We start from the raw sequence: 12,305 nt of genomic DNA, 5'->3' as shown, positions 1-12,305 counted from the left end.
CATAGATGTGTTTGCACTTGTATGTGAGTTTATGTTTGCGCAATAGTTTTTTTTTCCCACAAGACATTTTGACGTGTCACAGCAAGACATGCAGAAGTGTAAACAATAAAATGGATGGCTGAATCCCAAATTAAGTCTCAGTATCTGCTTGAAAATAATCTGCTGCTCAGTTATTTCTGCAAGTGTCTGCACAAACATAACCATGTATTACTACATGTCATGAATGTGTGCATTTTCTTTTGCAAGCCTGCTCCTATTTGTGCACCATGCATGAATCACAGCACTGAGTTAGAAACCATCTTATTCAACCACAAGATGGCGACATTCAATTACCAGACTGAGAGCTCCAAGCATTTACATCATGTTCACGGACTATGTGGGTACCACAAAGAAAACTTCAAAATAATGAAAATAAAAATTAGAATTTTACCAATATATTAATGTTAATTAACAAATTTGTTTTCCGTCTCTGTTACTACTAGGCAAATAACTGTGAAAATTATGTGTAGTCTACAGTCACAACCATTTGTATACTGATATCCACTATTTTTATTTCCTAAAACCTGAATCTTCCATATGTGAGGTTTTTGCAAGAACAATTTTCATGAACTGACAGTGATGTAAAACAGCGATAAAACCCAGCTAACATTTCTGTGGCCTGCAAAAGCAGAACTACTTCATTCCCGCCTTCTCTGCCTTTTTTTGTATTTCCCTCAAAGGAAGAGCAATAAATGAGTCTAATCAGTTATTTATAGATTTTTCCACGCTTGAAGTGGAGTCAGGGGAATATTAAAGCATAGTGTAGAAAAATGGAGCAACATTACAACTGAGGAGGGCAGGATATGGTCCCATATGTGGTTATGAGTATAATGTATGTGGGGCGTTCATTAGTGGACAGAGCCACTCAGATGCCTCACTCTCTGAGGAGGATTTATGCCATCAGAGCACACCTCATTAGTGGTGCCAGTGGTCCTCCAGCCAATCTAGATTCCTTTCCTTTCCTTTCCTTTCTTTTTTCCTCTCCTCTCCTCTCCTCCTAACTCCTCTCTCCTCGTTTTAGGCTACATGGAAACATGGATGACTTCACAGTGTGGCCTGACATCGAGAGAGGGGAAGTCATTTGGGTATTCTGGGTTAACAAGGCGGCAAGCAGGATATGCAGACTTCAGCAGGAGCCTACATCAGCGCTGAGGGATGGCACTCATGCAGAGTAAACTTCCTCAGTCGCAGCCTATGGGTTCCAATGCATTGCAATTTTTAACCAAGTTGGACAGTTAGAGCATGATGTAGTCTGAGCCTCATCCAGGGAAATAAACCTCTAAAAGCTGAATTGATCTGCCACACTGTTTGCTGTGCATATGTCTGTGTATTACTTATGGCAGACAATCTGAAATCCCAAACTCTTTGCTATTAAAGTTTGTATTCTCTAATTGTTTAAATTCAGATTTAAGGACTTCTAGTGCTTATCAAATCCCATGTACCAGTTTTATGTTTCCAGACAGTGGCAGAAAGTGACTCCATACTCAAGTAGGCTACACTGATTAAATACATTTTTGAGGTTTTACTTTCCATTTTATGCTACTTTATACTTCTACTCCAGAGGCTTAGGCTATGTTGTACTTTCACTCCATGACATTTATATGACAGCTATAGTTACTAATTACTATTAGCTACTATAATTATATTATTATATTGTAATTACTATATTATAAAGCACTTAAAAGCATTATATAGTCATTTAATCCATTGTTAATATGTACATTATGAATGGAGTAGCTCTTCTATTTTCTTCTTTTTTACACTTCTATTTAAAGGACCTATTTGTAAGTTTTACTATTGCTAAACAGCCAGAGTTGGCATTAACAGCTATCCCTTGCCAAGTGCTTCAGTCATAAGTTTAAGACAAGAGGTTATAATACACCCTCTGAGCACTACTACTTCAGTACTACTTCTTCAGGGCAGACTGTATAGAGTCAGTGACTCAGTATCGGAAAGTGACGAGACTAGCTAGGTAGAGTAGGTTAGCTGGTTAGCATGCTAACGTCAGTACAAGAAAAATATGTTAGAAAAGGAAAGAAGCAAAATAAGAGTAAACATTCGGGTTGCTTCCCACTTCTGGAGACAGCTCTTGTTGAGTAAAGGAATGAAGTTTGATGCTGAACTCATGTTTCTGCTAGACTGGCTGTGAATGCTAATGTTGGCTATATGTAGCAATAGCAAAACGTACAAATAGCTCATTAAAGGGTGCGCTCTGAATTTATTTATTTTTTGCCACTTGGGGGCAGCAGAGCCAGGTGAAAATAAAACATCGGACACGTTTTCACCTAATAAAATTTCTACAGCAAATATTTTAGGAAACACTTCACATCTACACACCCAGCAGCATTTATCTGGAGATGTCTTTTTGCCTACCCAACATTCGTTCTCTTTTCAGCTGAGCAGGTCGTGTACAGTCAGTTTGTCAGAGCATTTTTTTGCTGCTGTTTGAAACGAGGTTGATGAGAGCAGGCTTGGAGCCCTGGAAGCAAAACAATGCACTAAACCATTAAAAGAGTTGAGGAAACCTGCATAGTCGGGTGATAAATCTCTATGGGTTAATCGCTGTGTGTGATACTTTTCACATTATACACAGTAATATGATATACTGTTCATGTAAAAGATATAGATATGGTAGCTTTATTACATCCTCTTTCCAGTTTCCGTATTCCTTCTTCTTTGTGCACTCACTCCCACTCTGTCTCTTTTAAGGCCACTATAGACTAAACTGTGACCTACTGGAGACTGTCTCTAATTACTTTCTACTACAGTCACTACAGCCAGGCAAACACCCCTGTCATCGCAGGGACCTCACCATGACTGTCAAAGAGGTGCTTTCACTGTGTGTGGCATTGGTTCATACTGTAGCTACATACATAGATTGGCACCTTTTGTTCATTCATTTTGTTCATCCTGCTCTGAAAGTATTTTCACTGGCACAGACAAAGTTTCTCCACATCTCAATCCTTTCACCATTTCTCATGTCAACCTTGGTCTTATTACTTCCTCTCACACATAGATACACTACATAGAAACACATCATGGTATTGAGTATACATCATCCTTCCACAAGTCAAGCACATGTATACATGTACTATATATGGGCTCCATTTGTTCTCCATTCCTGTCAGCAGTTTTTTTTTTCTTTTCACAATGCTGTCTCAGTCTCACCGCTACAGGGGACACACACTCAGCCAGCAGTGGTGGTGGAAGGACCACTGCTAGACATAACAAAGAGAGGGAGAAGGGACATATACACGTACAGCTAATTTACTGCTGACAGGATATTAATAACTTTCTCTCAGAGGGCCTTTGGTTTTGTAGGTTTCCTTTCTTCATTACAGAATGCAATAACAATGTTTAGCTAAGCATTTGACCGCATCGTTTGGACTTCTTTTGGTCACTGTCTTGGACTGGAAATGTGTGAGGTTGATCAGTCAGTTTTTCTTGGAACAGATGACTTTTTTGTTTTTCAAATGTCGCTTAAAAGAGACATTTAAAAAAAGCACTGACATATATATAACATTAGGAAAAACCAGATGTCATATTGTCGCTTAATATAATTCTTTGTACAAATCAGCTAAACATATTTACATTTATTCCTCAAACACAAAAACACAAAAAGTGGTGTCTGTTTACCAGACAGGGTGTTTTTCTGTTTGGAGTGTATTTTGTGGATGGTACCATATCCATTATCCCAAAAAATAGAGGACCTTGCCGGCCCCTGGCAGCCATGTAGTATAAAATGTTAGAAGTGGTCTCCCATGGTGTACTTGGCATGGACTGGAGGATAGTTTTAGCTGGCTGCCACGCCACAGTCAGGCCGGCAGATAGACAAATAGAAAGTCTAATGGGCAATTTGGTGGACGTGGAGGGAGAAAGACACACAGAGAAGAGAGGAGAGGAGAGGAAAGGAGAGGAGAGGCGGGAGGGCAATAGGAGGCCAAAAGAGGAGAGGGAAGGTCTGCAAGGGGGAATTGGAAACATATGCAGTGGTCTGACTGCTGTCTTCCCCCCTCCGCCTCATCCAGACAACCACACACTGCAAAGACAGGAGATGGGCCAGCAATGGTGTGAGGCAGAGTGCGAAGGTGATGATACATGGGCAGTGACTGTCAGTATTTTATGGAAGAAAGATGGCAACTTGCAAACGCTAAATAAATGCAGATGCTATAAGTAATACATATAAAAAAATAAGCTGTGTTTTTTGCAAAACCAAATAAGTCTTGAATGGAGCAAGGGAGTTGTTAGTAAAATTAAAAAAAACAGGGAGTATGAGGTTGTGTATGTAACTACACCTCTAAAAAGGTGCATGTTGATTTATGAAAAATATTCTTTTAAACATACACAGATTGCCTTCTCCTTTTTAGAAAGCAGATATGACAACTGATGAGACTGCATTCTTCAGCTGTAGCTAATTAATTTGATGAGTTAGCCAAATTAAAAAAAAATGAGGCTCTTGGCCGTTGTTCAAATGCACTCTGCATGCTGACGTCTGAACCACATCTGCGTGATCTGCCAAAGACGGTTCCCCTAAAGAAAGACTCACCAGACTGGACTGTTTGTATTTGTTGCCAAAAAACCAAACCGTGAGAATGACACATCACATTTTTATTTGGTTAGATCACAACTCATCATTCCAGGCATAGTTATAGTAACCAGGCCTGCCTCCGTGGCAACTAGTTAGGTAGTGGTCAAACGCTACTGACAGAGAACAAGAGGACAATGAACAATGACTGGGATCTTCAAGTTAAACTTTTAGCATTGTAAAATCAATATTTACGGCTGTTAATGGTTAAAAGTACACAGCTGTCAACAATATAATTCAGTGGTTTTCACATGTGAACATTATTTTTCTTTCCCATTTCATATATAAAATACCCTTAATAGTATTAGATTTAGAATATAAATAGGCTAAAGTTTATTTCAATTCTGTACCCCATTTGAGATTTTCCACGTTTTCATTTTGTTTGACAAAACTATTACTGATACATTTTTATGTATTCATTATTTGATTTATTATTTGTTAACTGTTTTTTTAAGGATGTGTTCTGTTGCACTTTTAAGATTGCGTTTGCAAGCTTTGTTTCAGAGTAGGCTATTTAATCACACATCAGATCTCAAAAGCAGGTTGCAGCCTCAGGTTTTGAGGATTATTTACGCTTGAGTTATAACACAGGACGTAAGACACATGAGAATTTACTGAGCTCTTTACTAGAAAGGCTCCAGTTTTAACCAAATGGATTAAAAGTAATAGAAAGAAGTAGTAGAACGTTATTACTGAAGTCAAAATCTGTAACTCGAGCACAAGCACATAGTAGTCCACACTCACATGTGGACTGAAAACAACTTACTTCATTCTCTTATTTCTTTTACAAGAAAAACTTTTAAGAAACAAGTTGACACATATTACTAACCACAACAGCCCCAGATTATTCTCAACTCTCATAATCTCCCCTGTCACTCACACTCTTTTGTATTTGTGAAGTACAAGATCTGGTTTATAATACAAGAGAATGTTTTATTCTGAGAGAATTTGCCTTGGTAATTTCACTTTATGTTTGTATGTATTTTATACTGCATTTTCTAGCTGTATTTTTAAGCACTACAGTACAGTTTTCTCTATCTTTTGAACACATTATATTACAGCTTTCAAGATTGGGTGAAATGCACACACAAATAACAACTTCTTGCATGTTAGATAAATAGATACATACTTTATCTATTTAATATGTTATTACAGTGAGTGAAAAATCATGAATGTAGAAAAACTGTAGAAAATGTTTAAGAGCTATATGTTATTGACAATTTCATGCAGTGGCTCATCACAGCAATTGATGAGCTTGCTGGCCTGACCTGCATTTATCTACTAAAATATAATCATTTGCATCCCAAAGTCTCTTCTCTGGCAGCAGTTTGCAAAGATAAAATCACCTACAACAAATGTGAGACTCATTTGCAATGCTAAACAGATAAAATTCTTGCTTCTTTCAAGTAAAACTACTTTCGCTAATTAAAATGATTTTATCATCTAAGAATTATATATGCGCCATCCTTTTATCATTTATCTGTTTTTATTCACGCATTTATTTCCCTCACTTCTCCAGCAGCTACAGTTTAAATCATATTTAACAAGATGGTTTATACCATCTTTTCACTGGTTTCCTGTAGAGTTAAGAAATCATTTCTGGATATTAATGACCAAAAAGTGACCATCTGGAACAGAATCAAAAGTGGTTCCTTTGTACCACCGACTTTGTGAATTCATGTAAATTATTGTGGCATTTTTCTTGCTTCACAACAGTAAAACAGAAGCGAGGGCGGAAATGATAAATTATTCATGTATTCTTGAGCAAAATTATGCCAATGTGTGTGTGAGTTTACAAGCACATGTGCATAAATTCAGCAGCTTGCAAGTCGCCCACCTGCGTATACGGCTGTTGCTTATGCGTGTGCGCACAGTTTGTGCACTTGCACAAAGTGTGGCCGGAGTGTGCCTGAGTGCGTGCAGTGATTAAAGTCGGGGTCCGCAGCAAGAGAGTGAGAGAGTGTATGTATCATCAGTGCGGTGATGGTGGTGGTGGTTAGAGGAGGAGGAGGAGGTGGAGGAGGAGGGGGGGGGTCGGACACAGAGAGACAGACGCCAGCCTTGGTTTGGAGCTGAGCCTGAGGAGGGACTGTGGCTGACAGAGAGCGGAGGGACTGGGGAACGAGGGAGAAGAGGATGAGGAGAGAATTTGGGGATTGAAAAGCTGAAATATAGATGAATTATGGAGGACAGGAGGAAGCTGTGTTGGCAATGAATGAGCTGAAAGAGCGGAAAGAGGCAGCAGCAAAAAGGAGAGAGATGTGTTACATTAGAATACTTAAGTGTGGAGAGGCTGGGGGAAGGAGGAAGGAAGGAGGAGAAAAAGGAAAAAGAGAAGGAAGGGGGGAGGTTGTGTCGTATGAGCTTGCCACTGGAGGGATGCCGGGGCCGGGGGAGGGAGGGGGGTGAGGAAGAAGAGGAGGGGGAGGAGGAGGAAGGGGGGAGAGGGGGCTCATTAACCAGTGCGAGATTGGAGCCTCAGTGGCTTGCTCGCATTCAACCACACTCGGCCTTTGATGAGGGCTGGATCCTCAAGCTCAATCAGTCCCACATGAGTCCAACTGAGAGGGAGAGGGAGACAGAGAGGCCAGAAAGACGGAGAGGGGGAGACAGAGGGGGTGGTAGGGATGGAGAGAGGGAACTGAGGGAGGGATGGAAGACAGGAAAAGAGACAGGAAATGGTAGATGTATAGAACAGGAGGAGTGAAAGAGGAGTGACAGCCCAGGGGAAAGAAAAGAGCAATAAAGGAGGCTAACGTCAGGATACGACTAAATGGTCCGCTCACAAAAAAAAGCCACAGAGAACTGGCTTTGGGGACTTTTCCTTTTGAAAAACAAACTACTGTCCGGACTGAAATTGTTTTCTTAATACAAAAATATTTGAGAGGACGCATGAGTCACTATGAGGGAGGATTCTTAAAAAGAAAACACACAGGGATGTTTGTGACTGTGCATATATTTGCATCAACCAGAACAGCTTTACTGTGGACTGGATGTTTGCACATCTCTGTGTTTTCCTGTGTGTTATATATTATTTGCTTGTGTGTGACTCTGTGTTCAGCTCAACAACATGTTTAACTCTTTTATTGGATTGAATCTGTGTATAGGAAAACTTTTCTTCAGTCTGGTCTCTGTTAATGCCTCAGCATGCGTGTATTGATACTCACAGATACATGTGTGTGAGTGGTGGCTGAAACAGCTGTTGTTTGCTGTATTAGGCAATTACAAAACAAAACAATCCCAACTCAAGGTCGTTAACCTTTTCCTCATAAGTGGATGGAGTTTCCAGTTGTCCCAGAGATAGTCAATTGACATGAGGTCAGCTGTTATGATTTCATTCAGACTCCTTGTCCATGTTGATTTAAAAGTTAAGTTAAAGGTACTATTAGTAAGTTTTCTCTGCCGCCAAACATGGTTTCTTGCCAGTCGCAAACGCTGAGAAGTGCTACTTCTTCAGGTCAGATTGGAGGCTACAGAGGCTACAGTTCGGCTACACCGAACATGGTTTCCTGCCAGTAGCAAATGCTGAGAAGCACTACTTCTTCAGGGCAGATTGGAGGCTACAGTGAGTTGCTGTCGTGAAGTGACGGGGCTAGCTGGTTAGCTGGTTAGCGGGCTAACTTCAGTAGAAGAAAAGATGTGATAGAGACAAGAGTTAACATTGGTGTTGCTTTCAACCTCTAGAGAAAGCTCTTGGCTCGTAAAAGAATGAAGTTTGATGCTGACCTCGCAACATTTCCTTTAGACTGGTAAATAAACAGCTGTTAATGCTAACAATGGCTATGTAGCAACAGCCAAACTTACAAATAGCTCCTTTAATTCTTGACCTTAAAAAATGTAGTTTGACAAAACAATGTAAAGGTCCACATTTTAGGTTTTCTCCATCAAATTAAAGAAATTAATCTCCGTGATTAACTGAGCAAACTCCATCCACTGATGAAGACAATGTGATACGGGCTGAAACTCTGAAATAAAGATGGTAAGTGGACCATGAGTTGGCTCTGTTTTTTTAAAAAACCTGCCTTGCAGTGTTTTTGTATTTAATTCATGTCCTCTGCATTTGTGGTGTTTCTTTCTGTCACAAATCTGGTGATAAATTGCTGAAAATGTTTGTCACTTTGCTTGTGTTTAATTTATTTGTAAGACTTTTTTTGTCTATTTGCTTGTGTGTATTTTTTAAGCTACAGTGCATTGAGCTTTCTTGGGCCACTGTATACATGTGGGTGTAGGCTACCTGATGTATTTCAGCAAGAGAGAGATGTGCGTGTGTGTGTGGTTGTGGGCACATGCGCATATATGAGTGTGCGCCTGATCACGTGCTTGCCGTGTGGCATGGCATGACTGCTGTGGATGAATGTGGCAGTATTTAGTGGTTCTCCTGAAGCTCAGGTCTCTCTCTCTTTTCCTTTCTCCTTTGCTCTCTCTCTCTCAACACCACATCAGCACCAGAGGTCCACAGGATCATTACCCTATTACTCAGTCTCTGCCAGAGGCAGGATTAAACTTACTGCCCCATCTGCCTCCTTCCTCCTCCTTTCTTATATACAGACTTCTGCAGGAACCAATTAATCGCAGCAGCCATGAGAGTCGCAATTAGTAAGTGTTTAACTAAATCAAAACATGTCCCTCTCACTGCTCCACTGTTAGCTCACTGTGCTGCCAGTGGATGCAAACATTGACTTACCTAATGAAAGGCTATTAAGATGGCTGAATGAGCTTGTCTCTTGGAGAAGGACTGTGATATGAGCAATAATAAACCAACAAGGAACAAGTTCATCCCAAGTGAGAAAAAGATAAGTGAAAGTACAAAACCTGTTGTATGTGATGTCCTGTGTCTGTTCAGGCAGACAGGAGAGTAGCAGCAGAGCTGTAACTGCATCTATGGTCTAAAACTGGATGATGTTATCTGGATGATAACCTAAAGGCTGGATGTAACTCTATACTCTCCAGTTGAATCCCCTCTACCACTTGGCAGACGTATAGAACTGAGGTTGCTTTATTGGTTTCCCTAATTGGTGCCAGTTTCCATTTTCATTTCCAAAAATTACAGTGGCGTAGTAGCGTTCTGTTCTTTCTGCCCACATCCATACTGTGTGTGCATGTGTGTGTGTTTGTGTGTGTGTGTGCACGCTTATTAGAGTAAAAGACACTGAGAGAATGAAAGAAAGAGAGAGGGACGAGAGGGTGAAAAAGAAAAACAGAGATAGAGGGAGCTGAGAGACACTCTGCTGTGCTGCATGTGTAAACGTATGCAGTAACTCTGTGATGACTGTTTGCGCTTTGTTCTGTTTATGTGTGTATAATGAGTCATCAGTGATTGGCCAAGTTGATGTGGTCAGCGATGGAGGCAGAGGGAACACTTTACAGTAAGTGCATCGATGGAAAAGAACCTCTCTGGGAGGGAAGAGGAGGGGAGAAAGGGGAGGGGAGGGGGGGTCTGGGCAGAGCAGAGGAGCACACCATTCCTCCAACTGTAGGAGTAAATTACACAAAAATACACAAAACTCACCACAGTTGAGCACAAAAGCCACCGTGACGGAGGAGCAGAAAAAAAAAAGAATACTTTAGATTTGGATAAACACACGTGCAGGGGCTGCAGGAAAAGTAAACAAGGCAAAGAAATTTTTGGCTGGGACGAATGCATCACTGGAGATGGTGAAGTCGAGACGGAGGAAGGTAAAACTGCATTAAACTGTGTGATATAAAATGTAATGTGTTACAGGCAGAGAGGAAAGTGTATCAGAATCCCAATGTGATTTGGTTTAGTGGAACATGCTCACTATTCAAACATTAGTTCATCACATGATTAAGTACAGAAGAGCGTAGCCCCTGAAAGACAATTGTAAATCAGATGCCTTCAGGTTTCTCTCTCTCTCTCTCACACACACACACACACACACTGGGAGGGGCTGAATAAGGGAGGATACACCACTGCCCCACTACTACACCCACTACGACCCATTATTCAGCAGCTCTTCCCCGTAAATGTGATAATTATATCCTTGCCCAGTTGCAGAACAGCACAAATATACAAACCAAGCTGCTTCTGTTTATTCTCCCTGTAATTCCTCCTTTATTTCCTCCAACACTTACTTAATCCATTATAAACCAACATTGTTTCACCATTAAGCAGTTTGTGCACTATTATATATATCAAGAATAGGGGGCTATTAGATAGTGTGAATTTAAACAAAAAAAAAATACTAGTTTGGATACATGTGTGTGTATCTGGGCTTCCATGCTAATCTATACGTGTGTGTGTTAAGCACGCTCGTTTGAGTGTGTGGGTGCATGGTGCATGCATCCATGTGTCTCTTAATGTGTATGTGTGTGTGTGTGTGTGTGTGTGTGTGTGTGTACGTGTGTGTTTGTGCGTGTGTGCTGGCAGGCCAAAGCGCCATTGTGCAGCAGCGACCACAGAGCACCCCCCCTCTCCAACCCCCCCAACTCCGCCACAACAAAGAGCAATTAAACACCGCTGCCTTGCCAGCTGAGGAGCCAACCGCCAGCCACACTTCCACAAACAGGCAGATCTGTTTAAAACCAAAGGGGAGAAGCAATAAAAGCCAACCTACCGAGAGCACCCCCCTCCAATCCCCTTCCGCTGATTCAAACCAGAAGGTGACTGGCTGGCTTCACCCTATCACTCACTATCACCGTTCAGGCTGCATTACCATCAGATGTGTATGTAAAATTTAACCCGTGCAATGATGTTTTACACATGGTTAGTGCACATCAGCTCAATGCCCATGGTTAAAAATCGATGTTATGAGAAATGCAGCAACTCTCACAAAAACGTGTTGAAGCATTGTGAGGCTATCATGCTCACACTGCATGACAAAGCCTCATTCAACACTGTAGTGATCCCTGTATTACAGGGCTTTAAGATGTGAAAAATGAGCTCAGATGCACAGTGTTCTTCAGGGTTTGTTGCTGTATGTTTCCTTCAATGACAGGCTACTCCTCCACAGGATGCGTACATGGAATTGCACTGTGTTTGTTTGACCTGCCAAAGATCCTTTTAAGGATTAAAGCCTTTTCTTCACCACATTAAAACAGTGGAAATGGTAGCACATAGCATACCAGCTCATTTCATTCTCTCATTTTTTGGCGTCAGTCTTTGCCAGGCACCTACTACTGACTGTGCACACTGTCTGTGTTTTGTACTGTGCCCTGTTTGTTTTTACTTCAAATGTCACAGTGATTCTCTGGTATTGTAAAAAGTAATACTCTATTACAAGTAAAGTCCTGCATGAAAAATCACTTACACAGACGTACATAAGTATTGTTGGCAAAATATACTCAAGGTATGAAAAATAAAAGGTACTCAGGATGGTGCAGAACGGCTCCTATCAGTGTTATCATTATATATATTGGAATATTACTATTGCTGAATGAATGTGTAAGCAGCTTTTTACCATTGGCTGTATGAGCCACTTTATATACGGTTGGCTGGTTTCACTTATTGTAATGTATTATATTTAATAAACTCATCAAATGTTTTGTATGAAAAATCTTAATCTTCAAAGTATCTGGTAACTATAGTTGCCAAAATGTAGTGTAGTTGAACTATAAGGTAAAAGTACAACTACCTTAAAATTACACTTACTGTGCGACACATGTACCACAAATGACTAAAAGTACTTACTTTACATCCCACCACTGCAATGTTGCAAATGTA

General features: G+C 40.6%; 1 long non-coding RNA gene across 1 annotated transcript in view; it reads right to left on the bottom strand.

The window, feature by feature from the left end:
• The window catches only part of LOC111224003, a 35,618-nt gene that overhangs the window by 769 nt on the left and 22,544 nt on the right, over positions 1-12,305 (bottom strand). The gene's annotated exons all lie outside the window — the stretch shown is intronic.

The sequence above is a fragment of the Seriola dumerili genome, unplaced genomic scaffold (genome assembly GCF_002260705.1).
Source record: "Seriola dumerili isolate Sdu_G_001 unplaced genomic scaffold, Sdu_1.0 BDQW01000121.1, whole genome shotgun sequence".
Taxonomy (NCBI): Eukaryota; Metazoa; Chordata; class Actinopteri; order Carangiformes; family Carangidae; genus Seriola; species Seriola dumerili.
Note: the sequence above shows the minus strand (reverse complement) of the source record. Positions and strands in the feature narration are given on the sequence as shown.